Source organism: Pantherophis guttatus, chromosome 5, assembly GCF_059756535.1.
Source record: "Pantherophis guttatus breed Tessera chromosome 5, ASM5975653v1, whole genome shotgun sequence".
Lineage (NCBI taxonomy): Eukaryota > Metazoa > Chordata > Lepidosauria > Squamata > Colubridae > Pantherophis > Pantherophis guttatus.
Genome location: NC_142067.1, coordinates 3,300,001 through 3,324,739, shown reverse-complemented (window position 1 = coordinate 3,324,739; position 24,739 = coordinate 3,300,001). Strand labels below are relative to the sequence as shown.

At 41.4% G+C, this 24,739-nt stretch overlaps 1 protein-coding gene and 1 long non-coding RNA gene across 2 annotated transcripts in view; one reads left to right on the top strand and one right to left on the bottom strand.

Moving 5' to 3' along the window:
* Positions 1 to 5,688: 5,688 nt before the first annotated feature.
* The window catches only part of LOC132709339 (uncharacterized), a 37,346-nt gene continuing 18,295 nt past the window's right edge, over positions 5,689 to 24,739 (bottom strand). The window contains exon 2 of the long non-coding RNA XR_015734366.1: positions 5,689 to 5,979. This is a non-coding gene — a long non-coding RNA (uncharacterized LOC132709339). The remainder of the gene's footprint in view (positions 5,980 to 24,739) is intronic.
* Positions 12,309 to 24,739, top strand: part of P2RY2 (purinergic receptor P2Y2) — a 44,769-nt gene continuing 32,338 nt past the window's right edge. Inside the window, exon 1 of the mRNA XM_034438779.3 lies at positions 12,309 to 12,587. The gene's annotated coding sequence lies outside the window, so the exon portion shown is untranslated. The remainder of the gene's footprint in view (positions 12,588 to 24,739) is intronic.

Here is a 24,739-nt window from a genome sequence, read left to right as displayed (position 1 = left end):
CACAATTACACGGGAAGAAACCCGAAATATTAACTATACACACATACATACCCGTGAAAACTTACATAAACAAATATATATATAACACCAGCCTGAAGATGACGAATGAGACTTCGTCGAAACGTCGCCAAGACACTTCCAATTTTACGTGGGAGAAGACCTGAATATATATATTTCTTATTTCTTCGTAAGGTTTATGTGTGTTTTTCTTCTAGCCAGGTTTTCCCTACGTAGCCAAGGTTTTTTTTGTAGCTCCAGCTCAGTAGAATCACATCTACTCGGTTCTGGGCTTCTGAGCTGGAGCTACAATATATATATATATATATATATATATATCCCAGAAAGCAGACCAAGGGAAATTGTTCAACTGATGAGAACAGATACCAGACTTGATCTTAAGCTGTAAGCTGGGAAAAGCCACTTTTGCATGGCTCCTCCACTCCTTAATGCCATGAATAATACACACACACACACACACACACAGAGAGACAGGCTTTTCCAAGACACAATAATATTTATTGCACCATCAGCAAATAGGTCATCATGCAATTCTAGGAAATTGCTGTCAATGGTGTCAGGGTGCTAATTAATCGCACCTTGATTTAGAAACGTGGATCGAGACTTTTCCCTTGAAGCATACTTAAGAAAATAAACCCGAAGATATACCTTCTAAGAAAAACTCATTTATTTGTTATAAAGAAAATAAAACATCTCACTATCTAAATAGTTACATTTTGGCAACGTTCCTGCCGGCCACCTCTCTGTGGTCAGACTTCTTGGCAGGAGAACAAAGAAAGTTAGAAGAAAGTGAAGGAATGTGGACATGCACAGTTAGCTTACTGATAAGAAACTTAGCAAGCTACGGTAAGTCTGAAAATCCAAAAATATGAGCTCATCTGGTAAATACAAAAACGCAGTGACAATGGTGCCAAATCCCTAAATGTTGATATGGAACCAGGAATCCCAGAAGCCTTTCCTTGTTTTGCTTCCGTACAGGTAGTCCTCGACTTACGACCACAATTGAGTCCACAATGTTTGTTGCTAAGTGAGACAGTTCTTAAGCGAGTTTTCGCCCCATTTTACGGATTTCCTTGCCGCTGTTGATCAGCGAATCGCTGCAGTTGTTAAATGAGTAACCCTGTCGTTAAGTGAATCTGACTTCCCTATGGACTTCGATGGTCAGATCGTGTGAGCTCAGGAGGAGGAGGAAGAGAAAGAGGAGGAGGAGGAAAAGAAAGAGAAGAAGGAAGAGGAGGAGGAGAAAGAGCAGAAGAGGAGGAGGAGAAAGGAGGAAGAGAAAAGGAAGAAGAGAAGGAAGGAGAAAGGAAAAGAAAGAAGAAGGAAGAAGAGGAGAAAGGAGAAGAGGAAGAGAGGAAAAGAGGAGGAAGAGAAAGGAGGAGGAGGAGGAAGAGAAAGAAGAAGGAAGAGGAGGAGGAGAAAGCAGAAGAGGAGAAAGGAGAAAGAAAGAGAAGGAAAAAGAGAAGGGGAAGGAGAAAGGAGGAGGAGGAAAAAAAGAAGGAAGAAGAGAAAGGAGAAGAGGAAGAGGAAGAGAGGAGGAGGAGGAAGAGAAAGAAGAAGGGGAAGGAGAAAGAGGAGGAGAAAGGAAGAAGAGGATTGTAGGGACCTTGATCCTCCTATGTATAGATTACCTTTTAAACTTACAGGGTCTCCTGCTCGAGCAGACGGGCTGGACTAGATGACCTTCAAGGTCTCTTCCAGCTCTATTAGTCAGTTTTCTATTAATCAAGAAAGAGAGGCAACCTGGAATGAGGGAGAAACTTCCTCACAGTGAGGATAATTAACCAGTGGAACAGCTGGCCACCAGAAGTGCTCCAACCCTTGAGGTTTTTTTTTAAGAACAGTCATTTATCCGAAATGATATAGGTTCAGGGTGTCCTGCTTGAGCAGGGGGTTGGACTAGAAGACCTCCGAGGTCCCTTCCAGCTCTATTCCGAATAGATTGAATAGAATAAGCCCAGGCTCACGGTGAGTTGTCTCCGTGGCAAGTTGGCTGGGCCCATGGTGAGGTGGCCACAGGCATGGTGGCTGCAGTGCGTTGTCCCAGATCCGCCCACCTACAAGTAGCACTTCAAAAGGATGCCAATGCAAGTAGATAAATAGGTACCAGCATTACGTGTGCCTCAGCGTATAGTCATGCTGGCCACGTGACCACGGAAGTGTTTTCGGACAACGCTGGCTCCCTCGGCTAAGAGATGAGCAACGCCCGCCGCAGTCGGACACAACTGGACAGGACTGAAACTTTTACGTACCTTTCCCTTCAAATAAATAAATTTTATATTCCACCTGACTCCGAATGACTCAGTGTGAAAGTAACTCTTATACACACAGAAAGTTAAACTTATTTCTCCTTTGTGCTCCTTTCTCATAAATTAATATTCTGGGTCCAGGCACCGGGCCAAGTATCTCTCCTTAGCTTACATAACTAACCATCTCCGGCCTGGGAACGGCCAGCTCTCAAATTAATCGGAATAAGATCTGGAAGGGACCTTGGAGGTCTTCTAGTCCAACCCCCTGCTCAATCAGGAGACCCTAGACCATTTCAGACAAAACCGTTGTCCAATCTTTTCTTAAAAACCTCCAGTGATGGAGCATTCACAACTTCTGGTGGCAAGCTGTTCCGCTGGTTAATTGTCCTGTTAGGAAGTTTCTCCTTAATTCCAGGTTGCTTCTCTCCTTGATGAGTTTCCATCCGTTGTTTCTTCTTCTGCCTTCAGGTGGTTTGGAGAATAGATTGACCTCCTCCTCTTTCTGGCAGCCCCTTAAATACTGGAAGATTGCTATTATGTCCCCCCTACTCCTTCGTTTCTCTAGACTAACTATACACAATTCCTGCAACCGTTCTTCGTATGTTTTAGTCTCTTTAATCCTCTTAGTTGCTCTTCTCTGCACTTTTTCCAAAATCTCAGCATTTTTCTGTAATGTGAGGACCAAAACTGGATGCCGTATTCCAGATGTGGCCTTACTAAGGCTTTATAAAATGGTACTCACGCGATTTTGATTCTATGCCTCGGTTTACACAACCGAGGATTGTATTGGCTTGTTTTCGGCTGCTTGCCGCACACGGCTAATTCGTGTTTAAGTGCTCGTCCACTAGGACTCTTCAGATTCCTCTCACAGTGACTTTATAAAAACTATAAAGAACTTTGATGGGATATTTGGCAGTTGATATTAAAGTACCACATTCATCTTCAGTGTTTCCAGCCTCTGCTCCTTTAAGAGGGGTGTACTTCAACTCCCAGAATTCTCCACTTCATGCATTGCAATGGCTGGGGAATTCTGGGAGTTGAAGTCCAAACACCGAAGTTTAAAAACAACAACACTGCTCTAAATCAGGGGTCTCCAACCTTGGCAACTTTTAAGACTTGTGGATCCTTCTTTATTTTGCCACAACCTTTCTTCTTCTCCTCCCTTTCTCTTCCTTCCTCTATCTCCTCCTACTTTCTTCCTCTCCTTCTCTTTCCTACTTTCCCTTCTCCCACTCCTCTCTTCTTCCCCCCCCTTCTAACCTTCTCTCCTACTCCTCTTTCCCCTCCCTTTTCTTCCTCTCCTTTTCCCTTTCTTCTTTCTCCTCTCCTCTCGTCTCCCTTCCTCTCACTCTACTCCTTCCCCTCTTTCTTGTTGTTTCCCTTTTCATGGTAAAAGAGCAGCCCCGAATCAGTAAAAATTAAAAATGAAAGTTAAAAGAAGCTCTGCTGGCTGAGGAACTCTGGGAGTTGAAGTCCACAAGTCTTAAAGTTGCCAAGGTTGGAGACCCCTGCTCTGAGTTACTCCTTTGAAGCTCCTGAAGCACCACTGCTACCATTTAAGTAGGAAAAAGCATCACGCAGCTCCTTCCATGAACTTTGACAAATATATATATATATATATATATATATATATATATATATATATATATATATATACACAAAAATGGCTGTGATACAACTTCGCAGCTTGGAGCAAAAGTTTTGGATGTAGACTAGAGCTACGCTCCTCCTTTGCAATTTATATAACCTTTTTGCCTGTGGAAGGCGAAGAAGCAATATCAATTTTTAATGGCCTCCTTTTCTGCAAAAGGTTTATTTATTGACCGGGTTTGTTTTAGACCTTCTTCTAGGAAGTATTTTTATTTGCATAAGCACCCTGCGATGTCACGTTGGATTATTTATTTTTTTATTTTATTTATTTTATTCAATTTGTATCCTAGTGGACTCAGGGCGGTGCACAGCCAGAACTAAAACACATAACAATACAAATTGTTCGAATTTAAAACAATTCGAATTAAAACCCATTAACAGATTAAAAGCTAAACAATTAAAAAACTAAAAAAAGGGGGCGGCGTTCACCAACGTTAACCAAAGGTTAACCAACCTTTCTTAGCTGCTAAGTGAATCACCGCATTTGTGAAGTTAGTTAAGTGAATCTGGCTTCCCACTGACTTTGCTTGTCAGAAGGTTGCAACAGGGAATCGCGTGACTCGGGGACACGCCGACCGTCATAAATACGATGCCAAGGGTCTGAATTCTGATCACGTGACTTTGAGGATGCCGCAACGCTCGCAAGTTTGAAAAAAACGGTCGTAAGTCCCTCTCTTCAGTGCCGTTGTAACTTCTAACGGTCACTAAACGAACCGTTGTAAGTCAAGGACTACCTGTATTTCTCCAGCGAGTTATTCAGGACACAGCTGACTCGCTCTCGACAGTTGAGAAGAAGAAACCCCGTCTTTCAAACCGCAATTATTTAAACCGCGAGCACAAAAGGAACCCATACTTCTCTTTTCTTTGAAGAAACAACAATGTTCACACAATCATTTTCACTTCTGCAGCCTTCTCTCCCCATCCCACCCCTTAGTTTTGTGGTCATTATTACAAAGAATTTTATTTTTCTCACACTTTTTCCTATTTCTTTCTGTCTTGGCACACACGCACACGGTCTTTGATCCGTTGCCCAAGAAAAAAAATTCAGATGTACAAATTATCCAGGGTTGGAATTCCTTGTCACTTGTCAAGCATCTGAATTTTTATTTTTTGTTTTTTTTAAGGGAATCAAAGAAAATTCACATCCCTATTGCTCTCTACAGAGAAATAGAGACCTTAAAATGCTTGGAAAAATAAGGGACGCTTCATCCTGGCAACATAAGTGTAATATAAATCAGGGGTTTTCAAACGTGGCAACGTTAAGATTTGTGGACTTCAGCTCCCAGAATTCCCCAGCCAGCAACCACAGCCAGCTAGGGAATTCTGGGAGTTGAAGTCTACATGTCTTAAAATGGCCAAGTTGGGAGATGTCTGTTGTAAATAATTGTTTTTCAACCTTTGGACAGTTTAAGACAGGTGGACTTCAGCTCCCAGAATTCCCCAGGCAGCAACCATGGCCAACTAGGGAATTCTGGGAGTTGAAGTTTGGATACGTCTCATATATATCATTCTTTTTCAAACTTGGCCAGTTTAAAACAGGTGGACTTCAGCTCCCAGAATTCCCCAGGCAGCATAGCTGCCTGGGGAATTCTGGGAGTTGAAGTCCACCCATCTTAAAGCGGCAAGATTGAAAAATTAATGATGTAGATCCTAAGCAAAATAATTTCCAGAATGGAATAATACCCTGTCATTGCTTAGTAAAGGTCTTGATGCCAGTTTTAGGATGTCAACTTGCTAAAAAAAAAAACCAAAAAAAACCCAGAAGAGGTGCTATTTTTAGCTGGCTTTATTCTTTGAACTTGTAATGTTTCGTGATGCCAAAAGCAATTTTCCTTTTTTCCCTGTACTCTAGAATTAATTGTTCCACAATTATAATTCCGAACACTGGGCTGGGCCGGATATGTTTTCAGGTAATCCCAGAGCTGAGGTGACCCATTTCACGCCTACATCATCTCCGTTGGAGGCTGAAGGATTCTCAAAACCAGTTTTTCCAGGGCTTGTTCCAGAACGCAGAAATCAGAGCTTCGCTCCAAGAGCAGCAGCAGCAGAGTCAACCCGAGTCCTTAAAATAAACCAAAATTAACTCAGGAATATAAAGGGGGTGGGGGGGTTTGCCCACCCATCTGCCATTCCACATTGAGGAATATTTGTCTGTTTGTCCGGATGTATCAGCATTCTGTAGAACGTAAAACGATTAGGTTAAAATTAGGTGCACATGTTCAGAGCACAATTCTACATTTCAAGTTCAAATGCTAAACTGAGAGAGAAAGAGAGAAAGACAGAGAAAAAGAGACAGAGAAAGAGAATGAGAGAGAGACAGAGAGAGACAGACAGACAGAAAGAGAGAGAGAATGAGAGAGAAACAGAGAGACAGACAGACAGAGAGAGAGAGAGACAGAGAGAAAGAGAGACAGAGAGAAAGAGAAACAGAGACAGAGAGACAGACAGAGAAAGAGAGAATGAGAGAGAGAAAGAGAGAATGAGAGAGAGAGAGACAGAGAATGAGAGAGACAGAGAGAAAGAGAGACAGAGAGACAGAAAGAGAGAGAGAATGAGAGAGAAACAGAGAGAGACAGACAGACAGACAGAGAGACAGAGAGAAAGAGAGAATGAGAGAAAGAGAGACAGACAGAGAGACAGAGAGAAAGAGAAACAGAGACAGAGAGACAGACAGAGAAAGAGAGAATGAGAGAGAGAAAGAGAGAGAATGAGAGAGAGAGAGACAGAGAGAATGAGAGAGACAGAGAGAAAGAGAGACAGAGAAAGAATGAGAGAGAGAGAGAAAGAGACGGAATGAGAGAGAGAAAGAGAGAAAGAGAGAGAATGAGAGAGACAGAGAGCGAGACAGAAAGAGAGAGAGAGAGACCGAAAGAGAGAATGAGAGACAGACAGACAGAGAGAAAGAGTGAGAATGAGAGAGACAGAGAGCGAGAAAGAGAGACAGAAAGAGAGAGAAAGAGCAAGAGAGAGAGAGAATGAGAGACAGACAGAGAGAAAGAGTGAGAATGAGAGAGACCGAGAGAGAGAAAGAGAGAGACAGAAAGAGAGAGAGACCGAGAGAGAGAAAGAGAGACAGAGAGAAAGAGAAAGAGAGAGAGAGACGGAGAGAACAAAACGGAAAGAGAAAGAAAGAGAGAGAATGAGAGAGAGAGGGAGAATACATAAAATACAACACAGCGGCTGCATTTAGACATGTTTATCGAGGCTACTCAATTACAGGTGGTCCTCAATGTACGACCACAATTGAGCCCAAAATTTCCGTTGCTAAGCGAAACATTTGTTAAGTGGATTTTCTGCCGCTTTTCCCGACCTTTCTTGCCACAGTTGCTAAGTGAATCATTGCGGTGGTTAAGTTAGGAAGGTGGTTGTTAAGGGTGTCTGGCTTCCCCATTGACTTTGTCAGATGGTCGCAAAAGCGGATCACATCATTCCCTGGGACAGTGCAACTGTCGTAAATGTGAGTCAGATGCCCACTGTCTGAATTTTGATAACGTGACCGATGGTCGTAAGTGTGAACAGGTTGCCAAGTATCTGAATTTTGATCACATGACCCTGGGGATACTGCAATGGCTATAAGTGTAAAAAAATGCTCGTAAAGTCACTTTTTTCAATGATGTTGTAACTTTGGTCACTAAATGAACTGTTGTAAGTTGAGGACGACCTGTTGGTGAGTATGGTCAAAATATAAGCAACTACGAAGGAGAAAGGTTCTCCAAATCCAATGAAGTTTATAATCTTATCAGATTGAATAAATATATAATTATGATAGATAGATAGATGATAGATAGACAGATATAGAGATATAGATAGATAGATAGATAGATAGATAGATAGATAGATAGATAGATAGATAGATAGATAGACAGACAGACAGACAGACAGACAGACAGAAAAATAGATAAGATAGATAGATGATAGATAGATAGATATAGATAGATGATAGATACAATATAGATAGATACAGAGATATAGATAGGTAGGTAGATAGATAGAGATAGAGATAGATAGATAGAGATAGAGATAGATACAATATAGATAGATACAGAGATGTAGGTAGGTAGGTAGGTAGGTAGGTAGGTAGATAGATAGATAGATAGATAGATAGATAGATAGATAGATAGATAGATAGATAGAGGTAGAGATAGAGATAGAGATAGAGATAGAGACAATATAGATAGATACAGAGATATAGAGAGATAGATATAGATAGATATAGATAGATATAGATATAGCTAGAATATAGATAGATGATAGATACAGAGATAGATAGATAGATATAGAGATATAGATAGATGATAGATACAGAGATAGATAGATACAGAGATATAGATAGATATAGAGATATAGATAGATGATAGAGATATAGAGATAGACAGACAGACATAGATAAATAGATACTGATATATATGTGTGTGTGTGTGTGTGTGTGTGTGTGTGTGTGTGTGTGTGTGTGTTTTTTATTATAGCCAGGTTTTCCCTACGTAACCAAGGTTTTTTGTAGCTCCAGCTCAGTAGAATCACATCTACTCGGTTCTGGGCTTTTTTCTTTTCTAACAGCTAGCAAGCTCTAACTAGCTCTAACAAGCTCTAAGATATATATATATATATATATATATATATATATATATATATATATATATATATATATATATATATAGCAGTAATTATTATAAATATATAGAATTCTGATAACTATGGAATTATAAAACCAATCTAGTACTAAGGAGTAACTTCCTGACAGTGAAAACAATTGAGCAGCGGAACAGCTTGCCACCAGAAATTGTGGGTGCTCCATCCCTGGAGGTTTTTAAGAAGAGATTGGACAACCATTGGTCTGGAATGGTCTAGGTTCTCCTACTTGAGCAGGGGGTTGGGCTAGATGACCTCCGAGGTCCCTTCCAACTCTGGTATTCTATGATTCTATTCTCCAAAGCCCCTGAAGGCAGGACAAGAAGCAACGGATGGAAACTAACCACGGAGAGAAGCAACCTGAAACTAAGGAGAAACTTCCCGACAGCGACAACAATTAATCAGTGGAACTTCTTGCCTTCAGAAGTTGCAGTTGCTCCATCACTGGAGAGTTCAAGAAGAGACAGGACAGTCATCTGTCTAGAAAGATAAAGATGTCCAAACTCGGGAACTTTAAGACTTAAGTAAGGAAGCTTCACCAATTGCAATTTTTCTTTCCTGAATGAGAAAACCTCTGAATCATTTGCAGTCGTTCCTTCCTGTTTGATTTGGGATGAGCTTGGCGTTGTTAAAATGCCAAGAAAGGAAGAAAATCAGGCCCCACCCCAATATCAATATTAATAGGGCAGCGGTATCCAAGGTTGGGCACTTTAAGACCCCGTGGACTTCAACTCCCAGAATTCCCCAGCCAGCTGGCTGGGGAATTCTGGGAGTTGAAGTCCACGGGGTCTTAAAGTGCCCAACCTTGGATACCCCTGCAAATGTGGTGTTTTAAACTTACTTAATGACCTCCTGATTGACTTAATATGGATTTGCTTAATAACACTGGCAAAAAAATAAAGCAGCTTGTAAAATCAGGCGTAACTCCCTTAACCGCTTAACAGAGCTGGCCTGATTTTATATTGGTTTTTAAAATTGATACTGATTTTAATTGAAATGTTTTAAATTATGGGCCAAACTTTATTGAATGATTTTAAAACTATTTTAACTTTTGTGTACAAATGTTTTATTTTTGGCTGTTCACCGCCCTGAGTACGAAAGAAGGGCGGTATAGAAATTTAAATAATAAATAAATAAATGAATGAATGAATGAATGAATGAATGAATGAATGAATAAATAAATAAATAAACAATGAAAATTTTAGACTCAATTGGCCTTGTAAGTCAAGAGCTATCTGGTTTTTTTTCCCCATAAATAAATAAAGATTTCTGGAGACTTGAGAGTCCATTCAGCACAGGTAAGTACAACGGTTCATTTGGCTCCCGCTCTAAATAACCCTGGAAATAGTGACTTACGACCACTCCTCGCACTTACGCCCGTCACTCTATTTCCACTGTCACATGATAAGAATTCGGACGCGTGTAATGACAGTGGTTATAGTATGCGGGGATTACGGGATAGCTGTTTGCAATCTATCTTCCCAGCTTCCCAGAAGTCAAATTCAATGAAGGAAGCTGGATTCGCTTAATGACCGTTCAGCGACTCACTTAACAACGGCAGTAACTCAATTAACAATCATGGCAAAAAAAAAACAACGCCATAAAATCTGGTGTGACTCACTTAGCAACGAAATCCTGGATTCCCTTATGGTCATGAGTCAAGGACCGACCGCATTCCTGTCTCACTTAGGGCAAAAATTTCAGGAGGGGTTTGCAAAACTCACCGAAAGCATTTCAGCTCAAAGGAGTGCAATTTTCATTTGGGGTGTGGGTGGGTGTTTTTTTTTTAAATGTACAAAATTCACTTTTTTGCCGTCTTAAATAAGAGCAGTTATTTCTCCATTCTGCCCACTTTGAAGGGTGTGGACTACAACTCCCAGAATTCTCCAGCCATCGGTAGGGAGTCCAGAAGTCTTAAAGGAAAAGCGTAGCCGGCTGGTGGATTCTGGGAGTTTGAAGTCCTTATAGTTCAAACTGGATAAACTTGAAAAATGTTGAATAAGAGACGTCTATGGAAATTCATCCAGGTCAGAGTTTTCCCAAAAGTGCTTTTTTCAAGGGGCAACTGGACTTTCTGGGATTTTTTTTCTTTCGAAGACTTTTCGCTTCTCCTCCAAGAAGCTTCTTCGGCTCTGACTGGATGGTGGGGAAGGGAAGGAGTTATATTCCTTGCAGATCCCCTGTTTCTCCCAAAATAAGACATCCCCCTGATAATAAGCCCAATCGGGTTTTTGAGTGCATGGCAATAAGGCCAAGCGCTTATTTCAGGGTTCGACAAAAAATATAAGACAAGGTCTTATTTTCGGGGAAAGACGGTAGCTGGTCATTTGCATCCTTTGAGAGGGTCGTTGAGGCCACTTGGAGGTTTACCTGTGTCCTCGGGTGAGTTGCAAATGGGTGTGGAGTTGCACCCTGAGTGGTGCAAATGGGTGTGGAGCCAATAGTGAAGTGATATAGGGGAGAAAGCATCCTGCAGCCAAAAAGGCTCCACACCCATTTGACCCACAGACAAACCTCCAAGTGGTCTCATTTGCATCCTTTTAGAGCAGTGTTTCTCAACCTTGGTAGCTTGAAGATGGGTGGACTTCAACTCCCAGAATCCCCCAGCCAGCGTTGCTGGCTGGGGGATTCTGGGAATTGAAGTCCACCCATCTTCAAACTTCCAAGGTTGAGAAACACTGCTCTACGTGCTTAAACAGATTTGTTATTAAAGCTAAGAACGTAATATGTGAAATCCAGCTTGTTTGTGTGGCGAGAACCCAGAAAGCTGGTTAATTCAGTAACCAGGTTAATTGCATGTGTGAATGCAACCATAGACTCCCTAGACGTCTTACATAAAAATAGTAAAACACGTGATAACATCCAAGGACAGAAACCAAATACAATTCAGAGTAACGTTTTTTTGCTGAAACCTCAGGCAGGAACTAAATGAAATAGTACATTTATTGGCTGGGGGATTCTGGGAGTTGAAGTCCACCCATCTTCAAGCTTCCAAGGTTGAGAAACACTGCTCTAAAAGGATGCAAACGACCAGCTGTCTGCAAGGAGTATCAACCCTTCCCCACCATCCAGTCAGAGCTGATGAAGCTTCTTGGAGGAGAAGCGAAAAGTCTTCAAAAAAACAAACAAACCAGGAAGTCCAGTTGCCTCTTGAAAAATAGCCTAGTACGCTCCCATAGAGAGGGGCTTCTCAGGGTGCCGTCAGCCAAACAATGTCGACTGGCGGCCCCCAGGGGGAGAGCCTTTTCTGGGGGGGCACCCACCATCTGGAACGAGCTCCCCCCGGAGATACAGAAGATTCCGGATCTGCGCACTTTCCGCCGTGCCCTCAAAACATTCCTGTTTCAGCAGGCCGGCCTGGCCTAACTTTCCCTTTATATTGCTTTTTGATTTTATTTTAAACTGGGATGTCTTGAATTATCTAGGACCAGAGTGTTTAGTATATTTTAATTGGTTTTTTTTATTATTAACGTTTGTATTACATGTATTTTTATCGTTCGCTGTTCACCGCCCTGAGTCCCTTAGGAATAGGGCGGTATATAAATTTAATAAATAATAATAATAATAAGGAAAAAAAGGGAAAAAAAGCACCTTGGAGTTGAATGAGAGAGTCAATATCGGGCTTGGACAGCTGGGGGCAGCGAGGAGTCGCTTTGGACTTGGGTTCATGTTCCTTTCTCTGACCAAGGGTGAAAAGTTTTGCCCAAAGTTTTGTCCTGACTTTGCTTTGGAGTTGAGAGGAAGGGGGGGGGGGAGAGAGAGAGGGCAGTAAAGAGCCGTGCCCTCCCTTCTGAGCCATCCAGGCAAGGGTTGGCCCTGGCAGGCCCCAGCGGGCACGCCTCCTCCTTCCTCTTCTTCTCTTTCACCACCACTACCACTGTTGTTTCCAGACGGCGTTGGCTGGAGCAACATCTCGAGAAGAAAACTAGGAAGGTCCAGAGGAGGGAAATGAAGGCAGCCTTCTTGCTGGGGGGGTTGAAGATGGACCCCAAAGGGAGCCAAGCAACATAAGAGAGCCACCTCGGGAAGAATCCTGGAAGGGTAAGTTTTGGGGAATTGGGGGGGGGGAACGGCTTATGATGTGTTACAGATTGCTGAACCAAAGCGGGTGCAACGTGTTTCGGATTGCCCCTGGGCGCATTCCGGCAGGCAGACTGGGGCACAGGGCTTCCTTGATCATAGCTCCGTCAAAGGTTTCAAGCGAGGAGGATGAAAACTCCCAGGAGCTGGTATTTAAAGAGAGGGAAGGAGAAGAAGGGAAGGAAAGGAAAGGAAAGGAAAGGAAAGGAAAGGAAAGGAAAAAGGAAAGGAAAGGAAAGGAAAGGAAAGGAAAGGAAAGGAAAGGAAAGAAGGAAAGGAAAGGAAAAAGGAAAGGAAAGGAAAAGAAAGGAGAGAGAGAGAGAGAGAGAGAGAAGGAAGCAAGGAAGGGAAAGAGGGAGGGAGAAAGAAAGAAAAAGGAACGAAAGAAAGGGAGGGAGAGGAAAAGCAGGAAGGAAGGCATGCAGGAGGGAGAAAGATAAAGAAAGAAAGAAAGAAAGAACGGAGGGAGGGAGGGAGGGAAGAGAAAGGAAAGGAAGAAAAAGGAATGATAGAAAGAAAGCAAGGAAGGAGTGGGAAGGAAGGAAAGAGAAAAAATGAAGGGAGGAGAGGGGAGAAAGGAAGAAAAAGAGGGAAGGGAAGGAAAGAGGAAAGGGAAGGGAAGGAGAAAGGGAAGGGAAGCAAGGAAGGGAAGGAGGGAGATGAAAGAAAGAAGGAAAGACAAAGAAAGGAGGGAGGTAAGAAAAAGGAAGAAGGAAGAAAAGAAAGAAAAAAGAAGGAAGCAAGGAAGGGAAAGAGGGAGGGAGAAAAAGAAAAAGGAACGAGAGAAAGAAAGAGGGAGGGAGATGAAAAGCATGAAGGAAGGCATGCAGGAGGGAGAAAGATGAAAGAAAGAAAGAAAGAAAGAAAGAAAGAACGAACAGAGGGAGGGAAGAGAAAGGAAAGGAAGAAAAAGGAATGATACAAAGAAAGCAAGGAAGGAGTGAGAAGGAAGGAAAGAGAAAAAATGAAGGGAGGAGAGGGGAGAAAGGAAGAAAACAAGGAAAGGAGAGGAAAGAGGAAAGGGAAGGGAAGGAGAAAGGGAAGGGAAGGAGGGAGATGAAAGAAAGAAGGAAAGACAAAGAAAGGAGGGAGGTAAGAAAAAGGAAGAAGGAAGAAAAGAAAGAAAAAAGAAGGAAGGAAGAAGGAGAGAGGGAGGTGGAAAGGAGGAAAAAAGAAGGAATGGCAGGAAAGCAAGGAAGAAGAGGGGGAAGGAAAGAAAATAACGAAGGCGAGGGGGAGAAAGGAAGAAAAGAAAGGGAAAGAAAGAAAGAGGAAAGTAAAGAAGCAGAGAGGGCGAAGGAAGGAAAGAAAGCGAGGAAGGGAAGGAAGGATAGAGAGGGGGCTGAAAGAACGAAAGAAAGAAACCAAAAGTGCAGGGGGGAAAAAAAGAAGGAAATATCAATGTAATCTAAACACTGGATATCTGTCTACTACACAACTTTCATTTTTCTTCTTTCATCTACTATTGTTTCTAATCATCAAACCTCCATACCCTAATTTCGTTTTGTTTCCTGTTTCATGCAAAAAAAAAAAGGTCCAAAAATCTACACCTTTTCCCTAATCAGAGGCTGTCAATTTCACGCTTTCGGCCAGCTCTCTCCTTTCCTCCATCCACTCTTCCAATGCGGATAATATCAAACTTATTAATAACAGCATAAGAGAGTAACAGGGTTGGAAGGGACCTGGGAGGTCTTCTAGTCCAACCCCCTGTTCAACTTTGATCTAATCTTAATCTCCAGATTTTGGAGAGATTGGACAGCCATTTGTCTGAAATGGTACTATATGTACTATATGTATTTGTACTGAAAGGATCTCTTCCTTGAGCAGGGGGTTGGACTAGATGACCTCCAAGCTCCCTTCCGACTCTGCTATTCTGTTATCCGTTTTCCATTTTATTCTGCTTTTCTTTTCCCACAGTTGATGGAAGGTGGGAACTTATCCTCTCTATGTTTTTCGATCGCTCCTCTCTTCCCTTCCCTGTCTCCCATTCACCCTTCTTCCCTACTATTTTTAGATAGCATTTTTTCCCCTCTGGCTTTAAATAGCCCAAGGTTGATCCATGATATAAGCATTGCAAATGCCCCTAGAATAAATGCTACCAAGACAACGTCTCAATGTGGCCTAGAGAGATTACAGTTCCAATAACAGAATAACGGAAGAGTCGGAAGGGACCTTAAGAGGTCTTCTAGTCCAACCCCCTGCCAAGGTAGGAAACCCTGCACCACTTCAGACAAATGGTTATCCAACCTCTTCTTAAAAATTTCCAGTGTTGGAGCATTCACAACTTCTGGTGGCAAGTAGTTCCACTGATTAATTGTTCTAAATGTCAGGAAATTTCTCCTTAATTCCAGGTTGCTTCTCTCCTTGATTAGTTTCCACCAGTTGCTTCTTGTCCTGCCCTCAGGGGCTTTGGAGAATAGCTTGACTCCCTCTTCTTTGGGGCAGCCCCTGAGATATGGGATGACTGCTATCATGTCTCCCCTCGTCCTTCTCTTCATTAAACTAGACATACCCAGTTCCTGCAACCATTCTTCATATGTTTTAGCCTCCAGTCCAGGGTGGATAAAAATCAATGATTTTTTTAAAAAAAATCAAAAAAATCAGATTTTTTTGATTTAAATCGGATTTTTTTAAATTTAAATTGGATTTTTTTGATTTTTATCAAATTTATTTTAATAAAAAACTTTTGGGGTAAAAATCTTATCGTAAGATAGTTTTCTATTTAAGATACATAAATAATTTAGTTTATTCAGCATGAAATGGAGCTGAGTTATGTCGCAGGAGGCTGTATATTCTACAACACTGGGACTATCGGTGAGGCAACAGTGGGTCAAAGGAGTAGCAGAGATGACAGTTGCTCTTTAAAAATTCTGATTTAAATCGAGTTGATTTCAATCAAGCCTTTTTACTAGTGATTTAAATCATGATTTAAAATGTGATTGAAATCAACTCGATTTAAATCAAATCCACCCTGCTCCAGTCCCCTAATCCTCTTTGTTATGATGTGATTTATGACAGATATGTGACTTGTGGCCATTTTTCACACTTAACGACTGTTACAGCATCCCCATAGTAAGGCCACTTGGCAACTGATTCATATTTATGACGGTCACAGTGTCCCCGGGGCATGTTATCCCCTTTTGGGACCCTCTGACGAGGAAAGTCAATGACGACGCGAGAGTCACTTAACAACTTTCTTACTAATTTACTAACAACGGCAGATTCACTTAGCAACAGTGGCAAAAAAGGCTGTAAAACGGGACAAAACTCGCTTAAGAACTGTCTCGCTTAACAATGGAAATTTTGGGCTCGGTTGTGGTTATACGCCAAAGTATTTTAGAGTTACTGTTTGTTTTTTTGTTTTTTAAATAAGATAAAAGTTAATCTGGAAAAAAAAAATTACTCCCCATTTCTTGTTCTTCAAAGTGTTTAGAGATGCATTTTTCAAACCTTGAAGAAGCGTGGAATTCGACGTCCAGAATTCCCCAGCCATATCTATAGCTGTCTTTTTAAAAAATATTAAAATGTTTAACATTTTAATACCGCGTTTCCCCCCAAAACAAGACCCTGTCTTCTTATATATTTTTTGAACCCTGAAATAAGTGCTTGGCCTTATTGCCATGTCCTCAAAAGCCCAATTGGGCTTATTATCAGCAGATAATGTCGTATTTTGGGGAAAACAGGGTATCAAATATCTATAACTCTCCATATCTAAACCCGTCTTTTCTAAAATATTCAACCTTTTAAGAATATTCAAATCTTCTATTAGTTTTTTTAGTCTTTCCGCGATAATCAATGTGAATAGTTTGTGATCTACATGGCCTAACTCTCCTCTTTTAAAGTTTTAATTCGTGTGATTTTATAAATTGAGTGTTTTAATCTGTGTTTCGGCCAAAATATTTAATAATTTTAAGGGATTTTTTAATATTTGTATTATCTGTATTTTATCTTGGCTGTTCACCGCCCTGAGTCCTTCGGGAGTAGGGTGGTATAGAAATTTGATTAATAAATAAATAAATAAATAAATAAATTTAGTAATGATATCGGTCTATAACTTTTGATTTGTGATTGGTCTGTATCCTCTTTTGGAATAAGCATAAGCTTATTTTGGAATAAGCTTTCGTCCAAGATTTGGGAATTTTGGCATCCAAGAGTGCATTGTTAAAGGTTTCGAGTAAAATTTCATCTATTGGATGTTGACACGATTTGTAAAATTTGTTTGTTTGTATTAAAAAAAAATGTTTAATAAAAAATATTACCAAAAAAAAAATATTCAAATCTTCCTGGACGATTTTAAGGGAACACTCCCCCGTCCTCGTTTCTCAAAGTATTTTTATGGTATTTGTAAGTTATGGTAGTTATAAGTATTTTAAGTTATAAGTATAAATAGTTATGGTATTTGTAAGTATTTTGGGAGTTGGTGGATTTCACAGAAATCTCAGTTTAATAGGTAACCGTTTGCTGGCAGGGTGAAGGTTTCGATAGCCGAACATTTTAATGAGTGACATCTAATATTAGTCCTAACTAAATTAAGCTTTTTCTCCAGCTCAGAGTCATTCAGATGGTGTTGAGTTTCATAACATTCCCCATGTAAAATTCCCCATGCAATCCCCGGTAAAAGTCAAAGGACTGAACGAACAACAACAGCTTGTAAAAACTCTGAAGCAGACGCGCTTAGATCCATGGGAGAAAAGTATTTATTTAGAAGCAGTCCTTGACTTATGACCGTGATGGTGCTTTCCCGTTATGGTCATAAATCGAGGACTGCTTCTAAACGCAGATAGTCCTCGACTTATAATAATTTGTATAGTGACTGTACGAAGTTACAAGGGCACTGGAAAAAGTGACTTGTGACCATTTTTCACACTTAATGACCGTCACAGCGTCCCCAGGTCACATGATTGACATTCGGATGCTTGACAACGGACTCAGAATTTATGACGGTCGCAGTGTCCCTGCGGTCCCCTTTTGCGACCTTCAGACAAGCAAAGTCAAGAGGAAAAAAAGCAGATTCGCTTAACAACGGTGTTACTCATTTAAGAACTGCGGTGATCCGCTTAACAAACGCAGTGAGAGAAGTCGTAGAATGGGACCAAGCTGACTTAATTTCTCACTTAGCAACATACATTTTGGGCTCCGTTATGGTTGTAAGTTGAAGACTGCCTTTAGCCCCCCTGCCTATTACAGTCGTAAAACAGATCATCAGGTTACCGAGCCAGTTTTACAACTATTTTGTGTACTGCTGGTTAAGCAAACTCGTTCTTTGCTCGTCCTTCTGAAAACCGATTGTAAAGTTGTAGTTGTAAATTGTGGTTGCGTGAACATGGGATATGGCAGATAGGCATAAATGCCGACCAGTTGCCAAGTGCCCCAAAAGCCATGCTATGACCACTGGGTAGGGGGATTGGGTGGCCGTCGTAAGTTCAGAACCAGGTCGCAAATATACCTTCTGGGGACCCGTCGTAATTTTGGTCGAGAACTGTCTGTACTCAATGAGATCCTGCCTTTCCATTCTACCCAACAATGCATCGACTACAGGGAGTCCTCCACTTATAACGATTCGTTTAATGACCGTTTCAGTTACAAAGGCAGTGAAAAAAATTACTTATGACCATTTTTCACACTTACAACCGTTGCCGTATCCTTGTAGTCACATGATCCAAATTCGGTTCAGTTTATGACGGTCGCAGTGTTCTTTTGCGACCTTCTGACAAGCCAAGTCAAGGGGGATTCATTTAACAACCGTGTGACTAACTTAACAACGGCGGTGATTCGCTTAACAGCCATGGCAAAAAAGAGTTGTAAAAGGGGACAAAACTCGCTTAACAACTGTCTCGCTTAGCAGTGGAAATGTTGAGCTCAATTATGGTCGTAAGTCGAGGACTACCTTGCAAACCTGGATCGTGCCTTGTCTGCATCTAGGAAGATTTTCATTGTAGGTTCCTGTCTCCTAATAGTTTATTTATTATAACTATTTATTATAAAGTATTATAATAAAATATTAATGTTAGTGATGATGATATAATAGCAATAACAGGAATAATAGTAAGAGGAAGAAGAAGAGGAAGAAGAAGAAGAAGAAAAGAAGAGGAAGAAGAGAAGAAGAAGAAGAGAAGAAGAGAAGAAGAAAGATATTTATGATACATTTTAAATGTTCAGTTGACTAAGTTTCATGTTTAATGAATAAAAGAGAGAAGAGGAAGAGGAAAAAAGAAGAAGAAGGGGAAGAGGAAGAAGAAGAAAAGAAGAAGAAGGATATTTATGATACATTTTAAATGTTCAGTTGACTGAGTTTCATGTTTAATGAATAAAAGAGAGAAGAGGAAGAGGAAAAAAGAAGAAGGGGAAGAGGAAGAAGAAGAGGAAAAAGAAGAAGAAAAGGATATTTATGATACATTTTAAATGTTCAGTTGACTGAGTTTCATGTTTAATGAATAAAAGAGAAGAGGAAGAGGAAAAAAGAAGAAGAAGCAGTGGAACAGGAAGAAGAGGAAAAAGAAGAAGAAAAGAAAGAGAAGGATATTTATGATACATTTTAAATGTTCAGTTGACTGAGTTTCATGTTTAATGAATAAAAGAGAGAAGGGGAAGAGGAAAAAGAAGAAGAAAAGAAGAAGAAGAAGGATATTTATGATACATTTTAAATGTTCAGTTGACTGAGTTTCATGTTTAATGAATAAAAGAGAAGAAGAAGAAGAAGAAAGAAAGAAAGAAAGAAAGAAAGAAAGAAAAGAAGAAGAAAGAAAGAAAAAAAGAGAAGAAGGAGGAAGAAAGAAGAAGAAGAAACAACAAAGAGTTATACAAACCCTTTCAAAGTGATTAGAGCCCAGGCAGAACCCTCAATAATATTCATACAACCTTGGCTAACGCCCCAGAAGTAGCACCCCCAAACGGTTTCTCAGCAGTGTGAAGGTTGCATCGTGGTGTGATGATGACACACGGATTGCATTCCTGGCTGGGTTAGGTAATACCCAGACAGCCCTCTGTGATTATTTAAATTTAGATTTAATTGTTTTGTTTGCTTAACATGGTACCAATGGTTGAAGAGTTTAGCAGCGGCACCCGGAAACTTGCAAGCCTCGGCATTCACTGAGATCCCCCCGGAAGTAGTGGGTGATCCTTTGAATCACTTAACCTACCTGTAAAAAACAGCATTTTGCATTTTGAAGGTTTTAGCGCAGTGTTTTTCAACGTTGGCATCTCGAAGATGGGTGGACTTCAACTCCCAGGATTCCCCAGCCAGCCATGAAAAACACTGGTTTATTGGGAAAAATTTGATTTTCAAGAGGTTCTAGGATAGTAAAGGGACCTGGCCCTGTTTTTAATGAGAGAAGAATCACTGGCAAAAATACTACACCAAATTTTTGAACAATTCCATGCCGGTGAGCCTATATAAATTAAAAAAAAAAGAAAAAGAAAAAATATGGAAGCTGCAATATCCAGATGTCCTCAAGAGGGCAATAAAGAGACGCACAGCGAATCTCAACACTTTGCTGACCCCTTCTGGTCATCCGTTTTGGTGCAGGCGGTCCTTAACTTTCAACAGTTGATTTAGCGACCATTCGAAGTCACAACAGATACTGAAAACAGTGACTTATGACCGTTTTTCACACGGGGAAGGAGGCTTAATGTGAAATAATGTGAAGTACAGGTAGTCCTCAACTTACAACAGTTCGTTTACTGACCGTTACAAGTTACAACAGCACTGAAAAAAAAGTGAGCTATGACTGTTTTTCACACTTATGTCCGTTGCAGCATCCTTGTGGTCAGGTGATCAAAACTCGGACACTTGGCCACTGACTCGTATTTATGACGGTTGCAGTGTCCCGGGGTCATGCGACTCCCTTTTGCGACCTTCTGAGGAGCAAAGGCAATGGGGAAGCCAGATTCACTTAACAACCCTGTTACTAACTTAACAGTGGCGTAGAATGGGACAAATTTCACTTAACAAATGTTTTACTTAGCAATAGAAATTTTGGGCTCAATTGTGGTTGTAAGTTGAGGACTACCTGCATAACGTTTAAAAAAAAAGGAAGCTGCAATAACTTGATGTCCTCAAGATGGCAGTAAAGAGACACACAGAAAATCGCAACTCTTGGCTGACCCCTAATGGCCATTCATTTTGGCACTTTCTGGACAATGAAATATTTTGATGGTTTTGGCATCAAAACATTTCGGTACGACTTCGTGGATCATACACTCCGTCTTTCTACACCTCCTACGGACCTGGGCAAGGCAGATGTGGTTGTTTGGTTAGGTGAAAGGTATTCTTATTTATTTATTTATTAAATGTATAGACCGCTCATCTCGCTATCAAGCGACTCTGGGCGCCCTAGCAGATGAAAACGAAAATATAAAACATCACGGTGATAAAACATGAATGAAACGGATGGAAATTAACACAGGTACCTTCTCACGCATTCTATGCATTGTCGTTGGTCTCTGAAGAAAGGAGTAAACGAGCAGGATGTTGTGCAAAATGTGGGCAATTACGGGAACTTAAATCATTTCTTGCAAACTCGAGGACCGTCATGGTCACAGGACTTCAATTCCAATCAATCAACAGAGCTAAAAGAAACAACAAACCCCAAAGCACCAGGTTTTGCCTGCGTATGTAGATTTTCAAAGAGTGTTTGGCATTTCTGCTATGACACTGTGTGTAAATATGCTTGCCGTACCCCAGATCGGTCAGTTAATCTCTTTTTCTGAACAGGTTGGAAGAGATGCTTCAGATCATCTATTTTATTTTATTTTATTTTATTTTATTTTATTTTATTTATTTTATTTTATTTTATTTTATTTTATTTTATTTTATTTTATTTTATTTTATTTTATTTTATTTTATTTTATTTTATTTTATTTTATTTTATTTTTAAAAAGATCCTTGAGGTCATTTAGTCTGACCCCGTTTTCTCAGGGCAGGAATCCACATTAAATGATCCCAGACCGAGGAAATCCAGCTTCCACCTTGAAGGAATCCAACAAAGAGAAGGCTCTCATCTCCTTAGATCATGGGTTCCACCCTCAAACGGTTTTTTTATGCGGACCAAATTTTTCTAGGATTTGTTTTTCTGTAAGCTGCATCCATTCTACACCAGCGTTTCTCCATCTCAGCAGTTTTAAGATGTGGGGACTTCAACTTGCATTCAGGCTGGGGAATTCTGGGAAATGAAGTCCACATATGCTGGTTGAGGAATTCAGGAACTCATTGTCTCCCAAAATCATACAGCTGGCTTTCTTGGCTAAGGCGAAACTAGAACTTACCATCTCCTAGGGATTGGTCCAAAGTCACCAAGCCAGTTTTCATGGCAAAGGTGGGATTAAAACTCACCATCTCCTGGTGATTGGCCCCAAATCACCCAGGTGGCCTAAGGCACGACTAGAACTCACTGTCTCCTGGTGACTGGCCCAAAGTCACCCAAGCCAGTTTTCATGGCTAAACCGGGACTAGAACTCACTGTCTCCTGGTCATTGGCCATAAATCACACAGGTGACTTTCATGCCTAAGGCAGGACTAGAACTCACCGTCTCCTGGTCATTGGCTCAAAGTCACCCAGCTGGCATTTGTGCCTAAGACAGGACTAGAACTCACCATCTCCTGGTCATTGGTCCAAAGTCACCAAGGTGGCTTTCGTGCCTAAAGCGGGACTAGAACTCACCATCTCCTGTTAATTGGCCCAGCCAGCTTTCATGCCTAAAGCAGAACTAGAACTCACCATCTCCTAGTGACTGGCACCCAAAGTCACCCAGCCGGTTTTCATGCCTAAGGACGAACTAAAACTTTGCTTAACAATCCTGGCAAAAAAACATTGTAAAAATTGGACATAACTCACTTAACAAGCATCCTCTTGCTTTTAATAGGAATTCGGGCCCCGATAGTGGCCGTAAGCCGAAGACTAACTGTATGGTTTTCTGCAGGTTTCCCCTTCCTTCGTAGTAGTAGTAATAATAATAATAATAATAATAATAATAATAATAATAATAATAATAATAATAATAATAATTATTATTATTATTATTATTATTATTATTATTTTATTTCTATAAAAAAGAAATAGACTTTTATTTCTTCCTTGGAGGGGAGATTGCAGAATTTTCTGCATTGCGGACCCTCTGCGGTTTGGAAAGCAGAGATTTGCATCGAAATCTCCAAATCCGGCCGTTGCAGCCTTTTCCCCCCAAGCCTAACTGGGATTCGAGCTGTTTGATCCACCTGTTTTTTTCCGCTTCCACTGACGTCCGTCTGATGGGTCACCCTGTGGCGAGGCCTGACCTTTCCGGCAGTCGGCCTTTTGTTCTCGGAGTATCGGAGCTGGGCTGTTGAACAATAAACTCTGGAATGAATAGAGACTCGTTGGAATTCGGCATTCTCACATTTCACCAGGACCCTGGCGGGACGAATGTCTTACACCTGCATTCCTTCTCACTGATCCTTGCAAGCTGTTTAAAACTGAAAAAAATTGTGTTTCTCAGCCTTGGCAACTTTAAGCCGGGTGGACTACAATTCCCAGAATTCCCCAGTCGGCATGACGCCAGATCCCATAACAGTGTTTCTTCCCCTTTAAGCCGGGTGGACTTCAATTCCCAGAATTCTCCAGTCGGCATGATGCCAGATCCCGTTAACAGTGTTTCTTCCCCTTTAAGATGGGTGGACTTCAACTCCCAGAATTCCCCAGCTGCCATGACTCCAGATCCCATAACAGTGTTTCTTCCCCTTTAAGATGGGTGGACTTCAACTCCCAGAATTCCCCAGCCGCCATGACTCCAGATCCCATAACAGTGTTTCTTCCCCTTTAAGACGGGTGGACTTCAACTCCCAGAATTCCCCAGCCGCCATGACTCCAGATCCCAAAGCAGTGTTTCTCAAACCATGTTACTAATTTAACGACGGCAACGATTCGCTTAACAGCCGCGGCAAGGAAAGTCGTAAAATGGGGCGAAACTCGCTTAACAACTTTCTCATTTAACAACCTAAATTGTGAACTCAGTTTGTGGTCGTAAGTCCCATATTCACATTTACAACCGTGTCCCCAGGGTCATGGGATCAAAATTCAAATGCTTGGCAACTGGCTCACACTTATGACGGTGGCAGTGTCCCGGGGATCGCCGTTGGTGACCTTCTGACTAGCAAAGTCAATAGGGGGACCCAGATTCACTCGATAAAAGGAGCAATTCGCTTAACAACCGTGGGGAAAAGGCGTCATAAAATCAGGTGTGACTTCATTAACAATCATCATGCTTAGCAATGGAAATTCTGATTTTTTTGTTCGTAAGTCGTAAGTCGAGGACTGCCTGTAGGGTCAACGCTGGGCTCTTGATGGCCTGGAGCTTCGCATCTCTTGAGAACTTGAAGGCGAGATGGGCGTGAAGGATTCAGAAAAGTGATGATCCAGCAGAACGGATTGTGCCACGTGAAAAGTATTAAGCGTGCCATGTTCAAACATGTCCTCTTTTTCGAACCCAGCACCTCCCCGCCTCTCCTTAAATAGGAACCTCGCAGACGAGCGAGGAAAAACAAAATCCAGCCCAGCCCTGTAACCTGTTAGATTTCTGCCTGCCAGGCAATTTTTATTCTGCTCCGCTTTTTATAGATAAAAGCAGAATACAGAATAACAAGAATCGGAAGGGACCTTGGAGGTCTTCTAGTCCAACCCCCTGCTCAGACAGGAAAACCCTGGCCTATACCATGCCGGACAAATCTCCTGAGTGGCTTTGCAATCACTAGGAAACGGTGAGTTCTAGTCCCACCTTTGCCGTGAAAGCTGGCTGGCTGACTGTTGGCCGATCACCAGGTGATGGTGAGTTCTAGTTCCGCCTTAGGCACGAAAGCCAGCTAGGTGATTTTTGGACAATCACCAGGATTCCGGGAGTTCTAGTCCCATCTTAGGCAGAAAAGCTAGCTGGCTGACTATGGACCAATCACCAGGAGATAGTGAGTTCTAGTTCTGCCTTAGGCACAAAAGCTTGCTGTCTGATGGTTGGCCAATCACCAGGAGACAGTGAGTTCTAGTCCCGCCTTAGGCACAAAAGCCAGCTAGGTGATTTTTGGGCAATCACCAGGATTCCGGGAGTTCTAGTACCATCTTAGGCACAAAAGCCAGCTAGGTGATTTT